The sequence below is a fragment of the Heterocephalus glaber genome, unplaced genomic scaffold (assembly GCF_053883595.1).
Source record: "Heterocephalus glaber isolate CG9 unplaced genomic scaffold, H.glaber_assembly_v1.0 deba00001547, whole genome shotgun sequence".
Lineage (NCBI taxonomy): Eukaryota > Metazoa > Chordata > Mammalia > Rodentia > Bathyergidae > Heterocephalus > Heterocephalus glaber.
The window spans coordinates 1,365,264-1,383,943 of NW_028258340.1; positions in this window are offsets into that span (position 1 = coordinate 1,365,264).

Genomic DNA, 18,680 nt, shown 5'->3' on the forward strand with positions numbered 1-18,680 from the left:
ACCGGGGATCAAACTCGGGACCTTGCGCTTGCAAGGCTGGCGCCAGAACCACTGAGCTAAATCCCCAGGCCCCTATCTGTCCGTTTCTTACTCATTGAAAATACAGAACTAAAGAAGAATCTGTTTTACCCTTCTGATGCCTATGGGAGTTCTGTCCCACAATGAGCAACCAACAACACATGAACAAAAAAACACAACAAATGAATTTTAGAGAAACAATCTCTAAAACTCATTGTTTTTGGAATATTCAGTAATAAGAAACTCAAACCTAAAACAAAACCTGTATCCAACAGTGATCTTTTCAGCAACCCTTAAATAAAAGTGAAAATCCTCTTTCTGTTCATTCCAATTCCACCATCACTCTGACATTCTGATAATTTTCATTAAATTAAGTTAAATTTCAAAAAGCAGGGACTAGAAAGCCAATGAGCTCTCTCATGCTCTTTCTCCCCTCTATCATACTCTTTTATCCTTTTCTCCCCCTTTTCTCTTTCCCCCATGAATTCTCATCACTATTTCCCACAAACCAACTTACTCATTAGCCTATCCATGACTGGGTAAGAGCTATCCCACCTTGATTCCTCCTGGCTTTTCTGTCCAAGTGCATGCTATAGTCTTTATATCTTAGTTGAGACTCTCAAAGGGGGTACTATGATAAATTGCTGGGAAGTCAATAGCAGACTGTCCATAGATCAGTATGCACTCCTGCAGGGATGAATTCCATAATACAAACATGATTAGGAACAGGTCCTGAAAATGAATGTGCTAATAGCTCTATTCTGCAAAGTCCAGGCAGAGTCTGATTGCTCCTTCTGCCTGAACTATTCCTCCTGCTATTTTATACTTTGTGACTTCTTTTTTTCTTTCTGGGTGTTTTTTTTTTGGAGACAAGATCTCACTATGTACCACAGGCTGGCCTCAAACTCACAGTCCTCATGCCTCAGCCTTCTGCTTATGAAGATCACCAACATTTACCACCATGCCCAGAACTCTGTGACTTCTTTTCTGTAGAATACTGCCCTTCATCATCTTCATCTTAATGTATATATTTGTCTATGTTAAAATGTTGGGGAAAAAAGAAAAGAAAAGAAAATGTTGGATTGTGGGTTTATGCCTGGCCACAAGCTGTAGAGATGGTTCTGGGTCCCTTGTTCCTTGACCTCAGAAGTGACAGAGTTACTTCTGCAGAGATATGCTGAAGTGATATATCTCTACAGCATGAGTAAGTCAATTGCCCCAGCAAAGTTAACTGGAAAATTCCCCATGCTTGAGTTGACCTGACACATCCTTGCTCACTCTGTATTCACCTAAGGAAACATCAAGTAAAGGAGGAAGGAAGGGGAGGAGAGTTTCAGTTATTTGTTGCTGCGCAACAAACCACTTGATACATAATGGCTTAAAACAACATTTATTTTACTCATGAATCTGCATTTTAGGCAGGGTGCAGCAGGAGCAACTCAACTCTGTACCACAGTATATTCAAAACCTCAGTTAGGATGACTTACGTAGCTAGGAGGACTAACCAAGAGTCATTGCACATGAAATCTCGGATTTTCCGTGTGCTCTTCACAGCAACGTGGCTTTAGGGTAATTGGTCTCCATGTGGGAGTGATGGCGAGCCTTTTAGGGACCAAGTGCCCAAACTGCAATGCAAAACCCACTTATTTATCGCAGAATGCCAACACTACAATTAAGCCTGAATATCCAATGCTTGGCTGCTGGGGCAATTTGGCTGCCATGCTGACAGAGAGGGCTCTGCATGCCTGCTGTGACACATGTACCATAGGTTCGTCACCCATGCCACATGGCATACTGAGAGCTCCAAGGGTAAGTGCTCCAAAAGACCAAGCCTCAGAAGCCACACAACATCACTTCCTCTGAGTTCTTTTGGTCACTCAGAGTCCATCCTGACTCACAAAGTGAGAAGACTAGACAAGGGAGATGATGCAGGTCTTTGAGTTGTCATCTCTGAGGTTGGTTACCATAGTGAGTGTTAATGTATTACTCATGTACCAAAGAAGAGGACTGGAAGGTTTTAAAAAAATTCTACAGGCAGATAACCTTTCTGATACACAAAGTATTGTTATCCCTAATATATAGCTCCTGTGAGTTGATTGACAACAACAATAATATAATTGAAAAAAGGGCCAAGACCATAACTAGGCAGAGAAGGGTTTACAAATAACCAACAAGCATGCAAAAAGATGTTCAATCATAGCAGCTAGTGAATACAGATTACATAATGGTGAGTTTTCACTTTTTATCCATTGACTTACATACAAAAATATTAAATTTTGATTATATTCCTTGTTGGAAAGTGTGCAGAAATGGAAGTGTGAATTGCTATGTAGCTTGAGAATGTGACATGGCAGCCTGCATTAAGAGATGAAATGTGGCCAGGCGTGGTGGCACATGCCTGTAACCCCAGCACTCAAGAGGCTGAGGCGGGAGGATCACTGCAAGTTCAAGGCCAGCCTTGAACTTATATAGTTATATAGTTATATAGTGAATTCAAGGCCAGCTTAAACTACATAGTGCAACCCTGTCTCAAAAAACAAAAATATATACACAACTCTTGGGCCCAACAGTCTTAAATCATAGGTAACTGTCAGTGCCCAAGTACTGCCAGATAACTTTTTTGAGCTAATATTTCTTCTCACTTTAATTTTCAAAAAGTTCTTATGGATTTTCTTTTACTACCTTATTGGTCAGATACAATTATTTTTAAAAACATTGAAAATCTTGTGTAATGAAATTATAAAACTTGTATATTTTTTTCCAACTGCTCTTACCATGCAATATCTATATACTGCTGTTTGTAAAAGTCTTAATATATGCCAAGTAAAAAAAAATTCATTCATCAATGACCTGACTTCCTAGGCAACTTTCTGAATGTGTGAGCATAACCTTATTCAATCCTGTGTTATTTTCTTTCTTCTTTCTATTACAGTTGGTAAATCTATCCTCTCACACACATGCCAACTTGCCACATAGACTATGGTGTCATACTTACGTCTGACAACATTATCATTCATTCTTATAAAAAATTCCTGAGTATCCCTGTGTACTATGCACTATGCTAGGTGATGAGATGAAAATGGATTATATTCTCAGTTGGGTGAAAGAGATAGACCAGGAAATAAAGATTACAATACAATGTTATAATAAAGAGATAACAACACACACACACACACACATATACACACACAGAGAACAAAAGATAAAGAAGATGTAACACAGAGTTCAAACTTGGTACAAAAGCGGCATTACAGGGGAAACAGATTTCTAACTCAGATGGGGTAGGGGAGAATAAAGGAGTCAAGGAAAACTTTACAGAAGTGAATAGTCTTAACAGCATAAAATTGCTATTCACCAACATTTTAGATAAGGGAGTTTAAAAATAATTTCAAAATAGAGGGGGGGGAAAAGACATGAGCAAAATAACTGATGTCACAAGACAAAAATGTTAAATGAAAAGATGTATAATACCTAGCTAATTGGAAGGCTGAGGCAGGAGGATTATAAATTTGAAGCCAGCCTGGGCAATTTAGTGAAATTTTGTGTCAAAATAAAAAAGTAAAATGGACTGAGGATGTAGTTCTGTGTTCCCTGTGTTCAATCTCAAGGGAAAAATGTATATAATAATATTTTTTAAATCTTATAAAAACCCAGCAGGTCCTGGGACTTACTTGAGTAGAATTTTTTTCCTACTCCCCCCTTTCTCAATTTTCTGGTTTCTATAAAAGTGAACAAAATCCAGGGCTCATCCTAGACAAAATTTTCCCTTAGAGCTGCTCTGCTAGGTTTGGTACAATTCCCACTTCTTCATTAGCCTGCCTTAATACCCAGGTGCATGGCATATTCTTAGGACCAGGATAAGAAAGTGAATCAGGAGGAATATATCTGTAACTTTTCATGTATTCCCTACTTATCATAGTGATGAGAATGGCATCTAATAAATGATAATTCACTCTAAGAAATCCAGGATTGATAAGTTCCGAAGTTCTGTAATTTGGATTGGGGGTCTTCTGAATAACAACAACAACAACAACAAAAAATTATGAACTCAAAATTGGTAAGGCCCCTCTTGGAGTGTGTCTGGGACCCATGTAAGTGCAGGACTCCAAAGCTTGTATTTTGTTGGCTATATTATAAAACTACCTGTCCAAAGGTATTAGGAATATTATTGCCAGAATCTAAATTCACAGTGCTACATATTTTTCATATACTAATTGGCTTTAGGATGTCCACATGACAGCACATTATATGGACAAAGCACTAAAAGGTCGTAGTTACTCAGAAATGCTACCAATCTGCCACGATTTATGAAAAATATCAACGGAAGCAGAGAACCCAATAGGCTAATGAAAGCCAATAAAATATTAGTGCTGGAGTCAGATATGCAAAGAACAATACTGTACAGACCACTATACAACCAGGCCTTGAGATAATCAGAGGCATAAATTTGATCAAGTACTTTAAAACTTTCCAATGAGGGAGGTAAGTTAGGATCTTGGAATTTATATGCAGCCCCAGTACTTCAGTTCTAAATTAGCATGGCTGAAAATTTTTATTTTCTCCAAATGCCCATAAAACTGATGTTTATATTTCCCGTTAAGATAGCCTAAGTCCTTATCAAATCTGTCATATTGTTCCTCTTTGTTAGCAGAAATAACTCAGTTCTGAAATTTCTTATTTATACTTTGATTTTAATAAAACCTTCTATTTCACAGATGCTCTATTGCCTCCTAGTTGATAATACTTTGCTTAAAAAGGATATTACCAAAGTATAATTTTCAAAATGTTAAAAATATAATTCTCATACAAATTGACTGTGATTTATTGTCAAATACTGATTTAATTTATTAATGAGGAAGCTGAAAACTTCACAAAGCTTGTTCAAAGAGGATATGAAAAGTGAGGCTCTATATAATTAATTTTTTAAAAAGGAAGCATGAAATAAGATTGCTAATATGGATATAAAACTAGTTAATGTCCTCAGAGCACTAAAACTATATGATTTGGGATCATCTTCTCTCTTGGACTTAGAAGAAAATAATCGCACTTGGCCAGTTTCTAGAAATTAACCTCTGACTTTACAGACATATAATATCTGGGACTAAGCAATGGTAAATTATACATCAAACAAGTAGCATTCCTAGTTCAGAATCAGCTGAACCTTGATTGGGCTTGTTTGACAGTGCTTTAGAACAGCACCTAAGGGTCATGCAATCATCTCACTTATTTCCATATTTTGTATAATTTTCTTAACATTACTCCAGAGCAACGTGACTGATGCTGTTTTCCAGGAATCTACAGCCTAATCACGGGCTTCAAATCTGGAGTTTGAAACAGGGTCGATTTTCTTCTTTGGGTTTCAGATACATAAAATTTGTATATTCATGATTCATTTTTCTAACCTCCTGGTCTAAAAGTTTGATGTGTATTTCCAAGTTAACCAAATTGAACAATGGTCCTGGATGACAGGATAAGTTGAATTTTGCTCTGCCCAAACTCACATATTAAAGTTCCAACTCTCAGCACTTCAGAATGTGACCTTATTTGAAGGCAGGATCTTTATAGAGGAAAGCAAATTAAAGTAAGATTATTAAGAGGGGGCCCAATCTAGTGTAACTAATGACTTCATAAGAAAGGGGAATCTGGGCACAACTTTCTCATTGCTGGTACAAAATACCCAATATTGACAAGTTAAAGGAAAAAAAATTTAGTTTGGCTCACAGTTTGTAGAGGTTTGAGTCTATAGTTAGCTAGCTCTAAGGTTGGCATGGCAGAAGAGCATGGAAGAGGAGAAATGGTCCATGGCAGGGTGGGCAGAAAGCAGCAAACAGCAACATTGCGACTCCCTTTCCCTTTTATTCTGTTCAGGCTACAAGCCTATAGGCTGCTGCCACCCACACCCAGGATGGACTTATCCACACTCAGAAGTATGCTAAACCAATCAGTGGCCTAATTTAGTAATCACGCACGCTTAATCCATATTCACACACCCTAGGTCCAGCCACCTCCAAAAAGCCCCACCTATGAATACATGAGGCTTTGGGATGGGGGGAGACATCCAGATACAAGCCATAACAGATACCCATGGGAATAAGATATGATGGGCCACAGGGAGAAGACAGCCATCTATAAGCCAAAGAGAGAGGCCTGGAACAGCATCACAGGTTCGGAAGGAACCAAACTTACTGACACTTTGATCTCAGAATTCTAGATTCCAGAACCATGGAGGTGATACATCTCTGTTTTTTTTAAACCACCTATTCTGTGGTACTTTGTTAGGGCAGCCCTAGCAAACTAACCCAGGCTGTATGTGGGGGTTTCTTTCGTTCAATCACACGAAATGATGGTTTGGCTCTCTTTAGGCTTGTAATCAGAATGTAGCATCTTTCTGTGTGAGAGGTGATAACTGTACACAGTTATCAAAAAGGAACCATGGAGCCAGCACAATGGCACAGGCCTATAATCCCAACTATTCAGGAAGCTGAGGTAGGAAGATTACAAGTTCAAGGCCAGCCTAGGAAATTTAGCTTCTAGACCTTGTCTCAAAATAAAAGAAGGGCAGGGGATGTGACTCAACTCACTGATAGAGTGCTTGCCTGGTGTGAGGAGGCCCTGGGTTCAATTTCTACTGCTGGCGGGGAGCTGTGGGACCCTAGGCATCTGGGCTTAAAGAGTTTCCCAGAGGACAAGAAACAATGGCTTTTAGCTCTGAAGAAACTAGGCTACACAAAACACACCTAATAAGATTGTATTTCACCTGTTGGAGTCCTCTTTTACTCCATTTGTAATAAAAATATTTTAGGTGCACACTAACCCACATGTGCTATTCCTTTTATTTGTTTTATTTTTTATTTTTGGTACTGGGGATCGAACTCAGGTCCTTGCGCCTGCACAGCAGGAAGCGAAACCACTGAGCTAAATCCCCGGCCCCATATTCCTTTTAGATATACTATGACATCCTCAATGTACATTGAGACTCAGCAAGGTTACTGAGAATGTTAGAGGCCTTCATGAGCCCAGTTAATGAGATGTGGTAATCTTGGTGTGGCTCTATGCATCTGCCCTGTGGGTCATATTATGGCTTAAAGCCACAGAAAGATTTTATCCATGGCATTTAGGAACTTCCTGGCAATGGAATAATTGCTGTAAGTGCAATTTTTCATTGATTTTATGTATAGTGAAGACAGTAGCCTTCTTGACATGAAGTTTTCTCAAAACTCCTTAGGTTGAAAACAGAAAAGGTTAGAATTCCAAAACTTCCACCATGGTGCTCTAGTAACCTTGCATGTATTTACAGAGGCCACAGCTAATTGTAAGTCTTGGCATAATGCCTTGTGATCCTTCTGGAATACCAGCACACAGGAGGTTTGGGAGGAGCTGCTATGTGGCCATTTCCCACTCACCTCCCTATCTTCTCTGGAGGATATCTACCTAGAAGGCTGTCATAAGAGATTCTTGGGCTGGGGGTGCCATTCAGTGGTAGAACACTTGCCTAGTATGTGCAGGGCTCTGGGTTCCATCACTTGCACTTCAAAAACTAAGTTATAGTCTCTTGGGTTTTGATGAGGTAAGAGATTCTACCTCACATCCTTAGGGTAGAGTTGCAGAAAATAAAACCAAAGTCACTGAAGCCTAAAATGGGCTCCTCAGAAGAGATCCTCTAACAAATGGTGCTGGGAAAACTGGCTATCCACATGCAGATGATTGAATCTAGACCCATATTTCTCATCCTGTACTAAACTAAAATCAAAATGGATCAAAGTTTTAAATGTTGAAACAATCTGCTAGAAGATGAAATAGATAAAACTCTTGAAGACATGGGGATAGGCAAGGACTTTCTGATCAGAGCCCCAGTTGCATATGAAATAACATCAAGAATCAGCAAGTGAGATCATATTGAATTAAAGAGCTTTTGCACAGCAAAGGAAACAACCAACAGAGGGACAAGATAACCTACAGAAAAGAAAATATAAATATATATACAGAATTTAAAAGATTAGATCTTGTGCTCCCTTCGGCAGCACATATACTAAAAGATTACCTCTCTCAAAATAAAAGACTCAGTCAAAAAATGGGCAAACGAAATGAATAGACACTTCACAGAAGAAGTACAAATGGCCAATCAACACATGAAAAAAAGTTCAACATCACTGGCCATTAGAGAAATGCAAATTAAAATAACACTGAGATTTCATCTCACTCCAGAAAGAATAGCTATCATCAAGATATCAACCAATAACAAATGCTAGCGAGACTGTGGGAAAAAGAAACACTTCTACATTGTTGGTGGGAGTGCAAATTAGTACAACCACTATAGAAATCAGTATGGAGATTCCTCAAAAAACTAAAACTAGGAATTCCTTTCAATCCAGCTATTTCCCCTCTAGGTGTCTTCCTGAAAGAGTTAAAGACATCATATTACAGTGATATATGCATACTCATGTTTATAGCAGCACAACTTGTAATAGCTAAATCTTGGAAGGAGCTAATTGTATGCCCACCAACAGATGAATGGATAAAAAAATGTGGTATTTATACACAGGAGAGTACTAGTCCGCCATAGAGAAGGATAAACTTGAGTCATTTGTAGGAAAATGAATGTACCTTGAGAACACAATGTTAAGTGAAATAAATCAGTCACACAAGCTTAAATATCACATGATTTCTCTTGTATGAGAAACTCAAAATATAAATAATTATAGATCAAAATAAAAGATAATAAGAAACAGGGAGATAGATCTTTTTCAAAAAGAGAAGGAACCAAGAGATAGGGAGGATAAAAAAGAATTAAGATATATTATATACATGTACCAACTCCCCAAAATGAATGTAATCATTATGTACTGCAAACATGTATTAATAAAATAAAGTAAATGAAATAAAGTGGGCTCCTCAGCAACAGGGTGTCCTATCATTACAGTTGTAGTCATTTGGCCCTTTTTAGCCTTGCTACATTTATAGGACATGGAGAGCTAACACACTTGGCTGCTTTTCCTTTGACTCTGTTTATATGTAATACACTGCCTGAGTCTTAAAAAGAATTGTTTCTCTACCAGTAGAATCTGTCAGGCCAGACCTAGCCTTGAGCTTAATGCATATCTCACCTGCTATTTAGATGGGTACAAAGGTCTATCCCAAACCTACATCTACTCAATTCTTGAATGTTTTCATATTGATAGCATTTGATTAAAATGAGTGGCAAATAAATAAGTAAAAAGTGAAAATGAATAAGCCATTTACACTTATGGAACTACAGAGAAATTAAATATTTAAAATATTTTAGTCTCGGCACGCCCTACCCAGGTCCGGAGTTGCGCGGAAGACGCCGAATCAGCCCGCGCCACGGCAACAATCCACTGGACCCCTCACCCCCCACTCCTCTGTACAGCCACCTGGTTCCACACTACAAAGACGCAGAGGACACCGGACCACCAGACCATGGTACTGAGTCCTGCTGCTCCCAGCCCAGAGTTAGGGGCTTCTGAGCCGCTGTCCCACTGCTCCTGGTCCAGAAGAAGGGGCTTCCCGGCCACCATCACTCCCGCTGCTCCCAGCCCAGAGGAAAGGGCTTTTGGGCCACCTTCTGAACGCCACTCCTGGCCCAGAGGAAGGGACTTCCGGGCTACCATCCCTCCCACTGCTCCCAGCCCAGAGGGAGGGGCTTCTGAGCCACCGTCCCACTGCTCCTGGACCAGAGGAAGGGGCTTCCTGGCCACCATCCCTTCCGCTGCTCCCAGCTCACAGGAAAGGGCTTTTGGGCCACCATCCCTATCGCTGCTCCCGGCCCTGTCCCACCTCTCCCAGGTCAGAGGAGGTAATCTGTGCAGGCGCCAACAGCACCCCCCCCCCAGTCTAAATGAGAATGCACTTAAATAAGTCTCAAAAGCAGACTCCCAGATCACCTACAGCAACCCCAAAGGGAAATGAGATGGAACACCCTGATACTCAGCCACCTAGACCCACTGAACTGGCAATAAAAGGGGATCTGGAAAAAATGAAATCAGAAATAATTTCTCAGATAACAGGAGAAATTGTGCCCCTAGTGCAAGACATGATTAATAAATCATGATGGAATCCCAACATAGGAAACAAATGGAATCAATAAAACAGATGCAAATAGATTTCCAGGACATGAAAAACTCCATTGAAAGTCTACACAGCAGAATGAGCCAATGTGAGGACAGAATTTCAGATATAGAAGATAAGATTGCAATTAGTGACCAGGAAAAGAAAAATTGCTTCAAAATTATAAGGGAACATGAGAAATCAATCCAGCAGCTGCTAGATGATGCAAAGAAGAATAACATAAGACTAATTGGAATCAATGAAGAAACAGGAGAGAGTGCAGATAAGATAAAAAGATCTCTTCACAGAAATAATGGCAGAAAACTTCCCAAGCAGGGGAAAAGAGCTTGACATACAGATAAGTGAGGCATATAGGACTCCAAATAGCCTTGATCAAAAAAAATCTACACATAGGCATATAATTGTTAAGATTCCAGAAACTCAAAAGAAGAACAAAGTTCTACAAACAGTTAGAGAAAAGAAACAAATCACATACAAAGGAAAGCCCATCAGAATCATAGCTGACTTCTCAATGCAAACCGTCAGGGCAAGAAGAGCTTGCAGTGATGTATTTCAAGCCCTAAAGGAAAACAGACTCCAACCCAGATTGATATGCACTGCAAAACAAACTTTCAAAATTGATGAAGAAATAAGATACTTTCATGACAAAGAGCACCTTAGGAACTTCATGAATACCAAACCAGCACTCCAAAAATTTTTAGATAATATCCTAGGAAAAGACAAAGAGGATCACAACCATAGGAAGCCCAACAGAATGAATCCATCGGACAAGACAAGAAATTAAATGCAAAGAGGGAGAATCCAACAGAAAGAAAAAGTTATGACAATGATAAATCAATACGTATCAGTTATAAACATCAATGTTAATGGTCTCAACTCACCAATCAAAAGAAATAGACTGCCAGAATGGGTCAAGAAGCAAAATCCAACAATATGCTGCATACAAGAAACACACTTAATTCAAAATGACACTCATAGACTGAATGTTAAAGGGTGGAAAACAATACTCCATGCGACAGGAACCCGAAAAAAAGCAGGAGTTGCTATCCTCTTTGCAGATCAAGTGGATTGCAAACCAACACTGATTAAGAGAGACAAAGAAGGACACTACATCCTTGTAAAGGGAATAATTGAAGAAGAAGAGATGACAATCATAAACATATATATACCAAACACTAGTGCACCCAACTATATAAAACATATACTAATGGACATGAAAAATCAAATAAGCATTAATACAATAGTAGTGGGGGACCTCAATACCCCATTGTCACAAATAGCTAGATCAACTAGAAAAGAAAAGCAATGAAATACTAGAACATAATCAAACTCTTGAACAAATGAACTTAACAGATGTTTACAGAGTGTTCCACCCCACAAAGTTACAATAAATATTCTTTTCAGTTGCACATGGGTCATTCTCCAAAATAGACCACATACTCACTCATAGAACATGTTTAAGTAAGTATAAAGGAACTGAAGGTATCCCCTGTATATTATCAGACCATACAGCGAGGAAATTAATGATAAATAGCAAAAGAAACCACAAGAATTTCACAAACATAGAAATTGAACAACAGAGTTCTGAATAACCAATGGGTCACATAGGAAATTAAAGAAGAAATCAGACAATTCCTTCAATTAAATGACAATGACAATACAACATACCAGTATCTATGGGACAAAATGAAGGCAGTCTTACAAGGGAAATTCATAGCAGTGAATATGCCTATTAGGAAAACAGAAGGAGCCCAATTAGACAACCTGATGCTGAACCTCAAGCTTCTAGAAAAAGAAGAGCAGGACAAACCCAAAGCTCATACAAGGGAGTAAATTATAAAGATCAGAGGAGAAATCAATTCAATGGAGACTAAGAGAATGATACAAAAAATTAATGAAGTCAAGAGTTGGTTCTTCGAAAGAATAAACCAAATTGACAAACCCTTAGCCAACCTTATCAGAAAAAGGAAAGAAAAGGCCTAAATCCATGCAATTAGGAATGAAAAGGGTCAAATTACAACAGACCCAGCAGAACTCCAGAGAATCATCATTACCTACTTCCAGAATCTGTATACCAATACGATGGACAACACAGAAGAAATGGACAGATTCCTACATACATATGAACTACCAAAGTTGAATGAAGAAGACCTAACAGTTCTAAACAACCCAATATCAACAAATGAAATTGAAAAAGTCAGTAAAATCTTACCAACTAAGAACACCCCAGGTCCTAATGGCTTCACTGCTGAATTCTACAAGACATTTAGAAAGGAACTACTGCCACTACTGTTTAAACATTTCAAAGACCTTTTAACCAGCTACTTGACTGAATTTGGTTATTAAGGCTAGAAGACAGTTTGTAATAGCTAAAACTTGGAAACAGCCCAAATGCCCATCAACTGGAGACTGGATTAAAAAATGTGTTTTTTTTATAAAATGGAGTATTACTCAGCCATAAAAAATGAGAAATTAGAGACATATATAGCTAAGTGGGTACACATTGAGGCGATACTCTTAAGTGAAATAAATAGGACACACATGTATAAATACCAAATAGTTTCTCTGATGTGAGAAACTGAAAGTGTAAATAAGGACTAAAATGTATAATAGGTAATGTGAAATAGGAAGAAAAGGGGCAAAGGGGAAGGAAGTGGGAGGGCTAGGGTAAAGGATAGAGGGGAATGGGATTAATATGAGAAAATGGAAAAATAGGAACAAAATCTTTGTAAATAGGGAGGACTGGAGGGGTTGAAGGGAGGGCTGGGCAAGGGTGAAAAATAAGAATCAAGAGAGATTATGTAAAGATGCAAATTTCCAATGCTGGATTTCATTATATTGTATACCTAAAATGTACCAATGATTGGAATGAATAATCGATAATGCAAAATAGGAAGAAGAGGTCCAAAGGGGTAGGGGTAGTGGGAGGGGCAGGGGAAAGGAAAGAAGGGAAAGGAAAAATGCTGAGAAATGGAAAAAATGGAAATAAAGTCTTTGTAAATAGGGAAGGGTGGAGGGTGTGAAGGGAGGGCTAGGAATGGGGAAAAAATAAGAACCAAGATGCATTATGTAAAGGTACAATTCCCAATGAGAAATGTAATTGTGTTGCATACCTAAAATGTACCAATAAAAGAATTTAACAACAACAACAAAAAAAACATTTCAAAGAATTTGAAAGGGAAGCAATACTCCTGAATTCATTCCTGGAAGCAAGCATCACCTTGATCCCCAAAGCAGAGAAAGACCCAACCGAAAAAGAGAACTATAGGCCAATCTCACTAATGAACGTAGATGCAAAAATCCTTAATAAAATACTGGCAAAAAGAATGCAAAAGATCATCAAGAAGATCGTACACCCTGACCAAGTGGGATTCGTCCCAGGGATGCAGAGATGATTCAACATATGCAAATCAATCAATGTAATAAACTATATCAATAGAGCCAAAGACAAAAATCATATGATTATCTCAATAGATGCAGAAAAAGCATTTGACAAAATCCAACACACAATTAGGATGAAATTCCTTATAAAAATTGGAATAAACAGTCTCTACCTCAATCTGATAAAAGCCATCTATGAAAAACCAACAGTGAGTATCATACTAAATGGTCAAAACCTGAAATCCTTCACACTAAAATCAGGAAAAAGACAAGGATGTCCACTAGCACCACTGTTATTCAACATAGTTTTGGAAATATTAGCCACAGCAATTAGACAAGAGAAAGAAATAAAAGGAATAAAGATTGGAAATGAAGAAGTCAAATTGTCATTATTTGCAAATGACATGGTACTCTATATAGAAGACCCCAAGAACTCCACCAAAAGTCTTCTAGACTTAATAACCAAATTCAGTAGAGTAGCTGGATACAAGGTCAACACACAAAAATCAATAGCTTTCCTCTACACAAATATTAGACTCACTGAGACAGAAATAGGGCAAATATTCCTTTCACAATAGCATCCAAAAAACTGAAATACCTATAAATCAACCTAACAAAAGAAATCAAAGACCTCTTCTCTGAAAACTATGGCATTCTGAAAAGAGAGATTGAAGATAATATCAGAAAATGGAAAGGCATTCCCTGCTCCTGCCTAGGAATGATCAGTATAGTGAAAATGGCCATACCTCCAAAACTGCTATATTGATTCAATGCAATTCCAATTGAAATCCCAGCAGCATACTTCATGGACCTTGAGAAAATAATCCAAAAATTCATTTGGAACAAAAAGAGATCCAGAATAGCAAAAGCAATTCTAGGTATCAGAGACCTGGCAGGGGGTATCACATGAAAGTATACTACAAAGCTACTGTCATAAAAACAGCATGGTACTGGCAAAGAAACAGACCTGAGGACTAGTGGAACAGATTACAAGATGCCAAAACAACTCCAGACACACTCAGTCATCTCATCTTCAATAAAGGAGCCAAACACCCTCACTGGAGGAAAGATAGCCTCTTTAATAAATGGGGCTGGAAAAATTGGGTTTCAACTTGCCAAAGATTAAAACTAGACCTATATCGCTCACCATGCACTAAACTAAAATTGTAATGGATTAAGGATCCAAATATTAAAATAGAAATGCTGAATCGGCTGGAACAGAGGTTAGGTAGAACTCTTGAAGACATTGGTGTAGGAAAAGATTGTATGAACAAAAGCTCAGTTGCCTGTGAACTAGCACAAACAATCAACAAGTGAGATCTCTTATTGTTAAAAAGCTTCTGCACAGCAAGAGAAACCATCAGCTGTATGTAGAGACAACCTACAATGTGGGAAAAAAATCTTCACCTCCTCTTCCTCAGACAAAGGTCTACTATCTCGAAACTATAAAGAACCTTAAAAAGTCAGACCTCCCAAATTTAAAGACCCAATCCAAAAATGGGCATCTGAAATGAACAGACATTTCTCAGACAAAAAAGTAGAAATAGCAAATAAACATATGAAAAAATGTTCAACATCACTGGTCATTTGAGAGATGCAAATGAAAACAACGCTGAGATTCTTCCTCACTCCAGAAAGAATAGCTGCTATCATGAAATCAACCAAAACACATGCTGTCAGGGCTGTGGGGAAAGAGGAACCCTGCTCACCTGCTGGTGGGCATGTAGACTGTTGCAAGCACTGTGGAAATCAGTATGGAGATACCTCAAAGAACTAGGACTGGAAGTCCCATTTGACCCAGCTATTCCACTTCTGGGGTTCTTCCCCAAAGAATTAAAAGAATCATACCACAGTGATATATGTGCACCCATGTTCATAGCAGCACAATTTGCAATAGCTAAAACTTGGAAGCAGTCCAAATGCCCATCAACTGGAGACTTAATAAAGAAAATGGCTTTTTTTAAAAAATGGAGAGCTACTCAGCCATAAAAAATGAGAAATTAGAGACATTTATAGCTAAATGGATGCACATTGAGGTGATACTCTTAAGTGAAATAAGCAGGACACACATGTGTAAATACCGAATAGTTTCTCTAGTGTGAGAAACTGAAAGTGTAAATAAGGACTAAAAGGTATAATAGATAATGTGTAATAGGAAGAAAAGGGGCAAAGGGGAAGGGGAAGTGGGAGGGGTAGGTGAAATTAAAGAAGGGAATGGAGTTAATATGAGAACATGAGAAAATGGAAACAAAGTCTTTGTAAATAGGGAGGGATGGAGTGGTTGAAGGGAGGGCAGGGGAAGGGGGGAAAATAAGAACCAAGAGAGATTATGTAAAGGTGCAAATTTCCAATGATGAATGTCATTATATTGTATACCTAAAATGTACCAATAAAATAAAATTTAGAAAAATTTAAAGAACACAATTTTGCTAAACTATAAAAAGTACTCAAAATGCAACTCAGTGCAAAGGCCCTGGCTTTAATTCCCAGTAACGGCCCTCCACTCCTTTTCAAATCTAGGAAAGAAATGGGGTATGGTAGTGTATGCCTGTAATTCCAACTACTTGGGAGATGGACGCAGGAGGATCACAATTTCAAGGCAGCCTGAAAAATTAGCACGACCCTGTTTTAAAAAAAAGTGCTGGAACAGTAGCTTTCTTGCAGCAGGAGGCCATAGATTCTTCCCCTGCCCTGCAAAAACAACCAACCCCCCAAAAAATCAAACAACATCCCCTACACAAAATCAAAACAACAACAAAAAAGTAGCTGGAGAGAAAAAACACACTACTTATATGCAATATTCATAGCAGCTTTACTTGTAACAGGTGAAAACTCTAAGCCAATATCCTTTAGTGTACAAATAGACAAAAACTGGTACATCCATACAATGGAATAGTACTTAGAACAAGGAATGTACTATTGATACAAGTAATAACTTGAATTGTTTTCTTCTCATGTTACAAGGGTATTATATTGAATATAAAAAGGTAATCTCAAAAATTCAATTTTATGACTCCTTTTTATGACATTTAAAATTTTTTTTATTTTAAATTTGTTTTTAGTACATATTTGCAATACATAATGATTATAGTCATCGTGGGGAGTTGGCACATGTACATAACATTTTAATTCCTCCTTGTCATTTTAGTGATTCTTTAATGTGAGATATAACATACAAAAGGTTCACAAATCATATACAGTTGTTGAGGTGTAATCATATAATCACGCCAACTGAGAAATAGAACTTCCCCAGTATCCCAACAGTCTCCTGTGCCCTGCTAGTCACTCTTTCCTCCTACTGAGAAGCAAATACTGTTCTACTGTCTAATATACCCTTGTATTTCATGCCTATTCTACAGAACTAGGAGTAGACAAAGGACGGCTTGCAAGACAAATGTTGCCCATGGGCTTATTTTCTACAACCTACAAGATTGGTTTTTATATTTTTTTAATGGCCAAAATAATTTTTTAAGTATGTTGTGACATGAGCAGGGAATGGTGGGGCACACCTGTAGCCCTATTATAGGCAGATAAGTTAGAAATTAATATACAGCCAGAGAGGGACTGGGCTCTCAAGGAAGTCAGCAGAAAAGATAAAGACATCAGAATTGTGGCTGGAGGCAAATATGAAGGCCAGGCCTCAAAATAAAGATGTAGTGGCCAGGCCCACATGCCTCCCTAAGGGACAAACAATAACGTGAGATTATATTGTGATTAGCACCACTTGGTCCAGTAAGTCCAGATAGCCATCAGTACCTCAGGTGTGTGACCAGGACATCTGGACCCATCCCTTCCGAAAAATATTTTTGTTCTTTCAATGTACCCTTGCCATGTGATTCATTTCCCTATTGGATCAATATTAGCTAAGCAGCTATACTTGTAATCCCATAGGTTGATTGTAGTTTGATCCATGTTGTACCCACATTGTGACTTGGCTGTATAAATTACCCCTGACAAAGGGCCTCAGAGGCCACCCCATTTGGGACCTCTCTTGGAAATCCAGGAGCTATTCTTCTCTCCTTATTTCTAATACAATTCTTCTAACTTCCTATGGTTCACAACTTCATTCCTTGTGTCAAAATAAAAATAAATAAATAAATAAATAAATAAGGACTGGGGATGTAACTCAGTGCAAAGGCATGGGTTCAATCTCTAGTACTGAAAAAGTTTATGGAAAAAAAAAACAACTAATAAGAAACAATCAGTGAAGTAGAGGAAGAGTCCAGAAGACAAAAAATAAAAAAAAAAATAAAAGTCTGACATGAGCACAGCAGGATTTGGTTATATGGAGGTCATTAGGGATATAAACAAGAACAGTTCTGGTATAGAAGCAAGGACAGTAGCCCATCTGGAGTGTGTTCAGGAGCGATTGGAAGGAAAGGAAGTAGAAAAAATATTTACTATTGTATCGAATAGTTAAGGTTCATTTTGGAAAAAAATTAAAAACCAAAATGTTTAAAAAAAGAAAACTCCATAATTTCCATTTTATTAATTTTTTCTCTTCATAAATTATACATTAAGTTTTAAATCACCATTAAATTATCACAAAACACCTGATTATAAGTAGGCTCTGGTATTATAAAATATATGATACTTTGCTGCCTTGTTTTGTAGTTCTGAATTATGTCACTCTGAGGGCCTCTGAGGTATAAATTACACTACTTGTTAATAACCAGGGTAGCAAGGGACTGTGTTTGAAGATAAGATGGAAAAATAATGTAGCAGATTAATTAATAATGTGACACATCTGCATGTTTTTAGCTCTCAGACTGCAGTAATGATCCTATCTCCTTGACTACCAGCAGTTGTTCATGATTGTTGTCAAAAACAAAAACAGAGTCTTTCAGAAGCTTAAACTAGAAATGCTACATAGAAAATTGTCTTTCTTCTGGAAACAAACAAACAAAAACACCATTAAAATGCCTTCCCCCATTATAACAATACAATACAGATAAGTGACATAAATTGAAGATGAAACCCTTAATTAAGAGACTTATTTGCCACTTTCAGAAGAAAAATTAACTGAGATCCCAACTACAACATCCACACTGGAAGGGAAAAGTCAAGAATAAAAACTATAATCAAAGGTAAGGTCAGCACTCTCTATTATTCCATCTAATCAGGATCCTGAGACAACTTCATCACACTGTTGTAATAACTGGAGCTAACAAATACATAAAGGTTTGTTCTCAAAG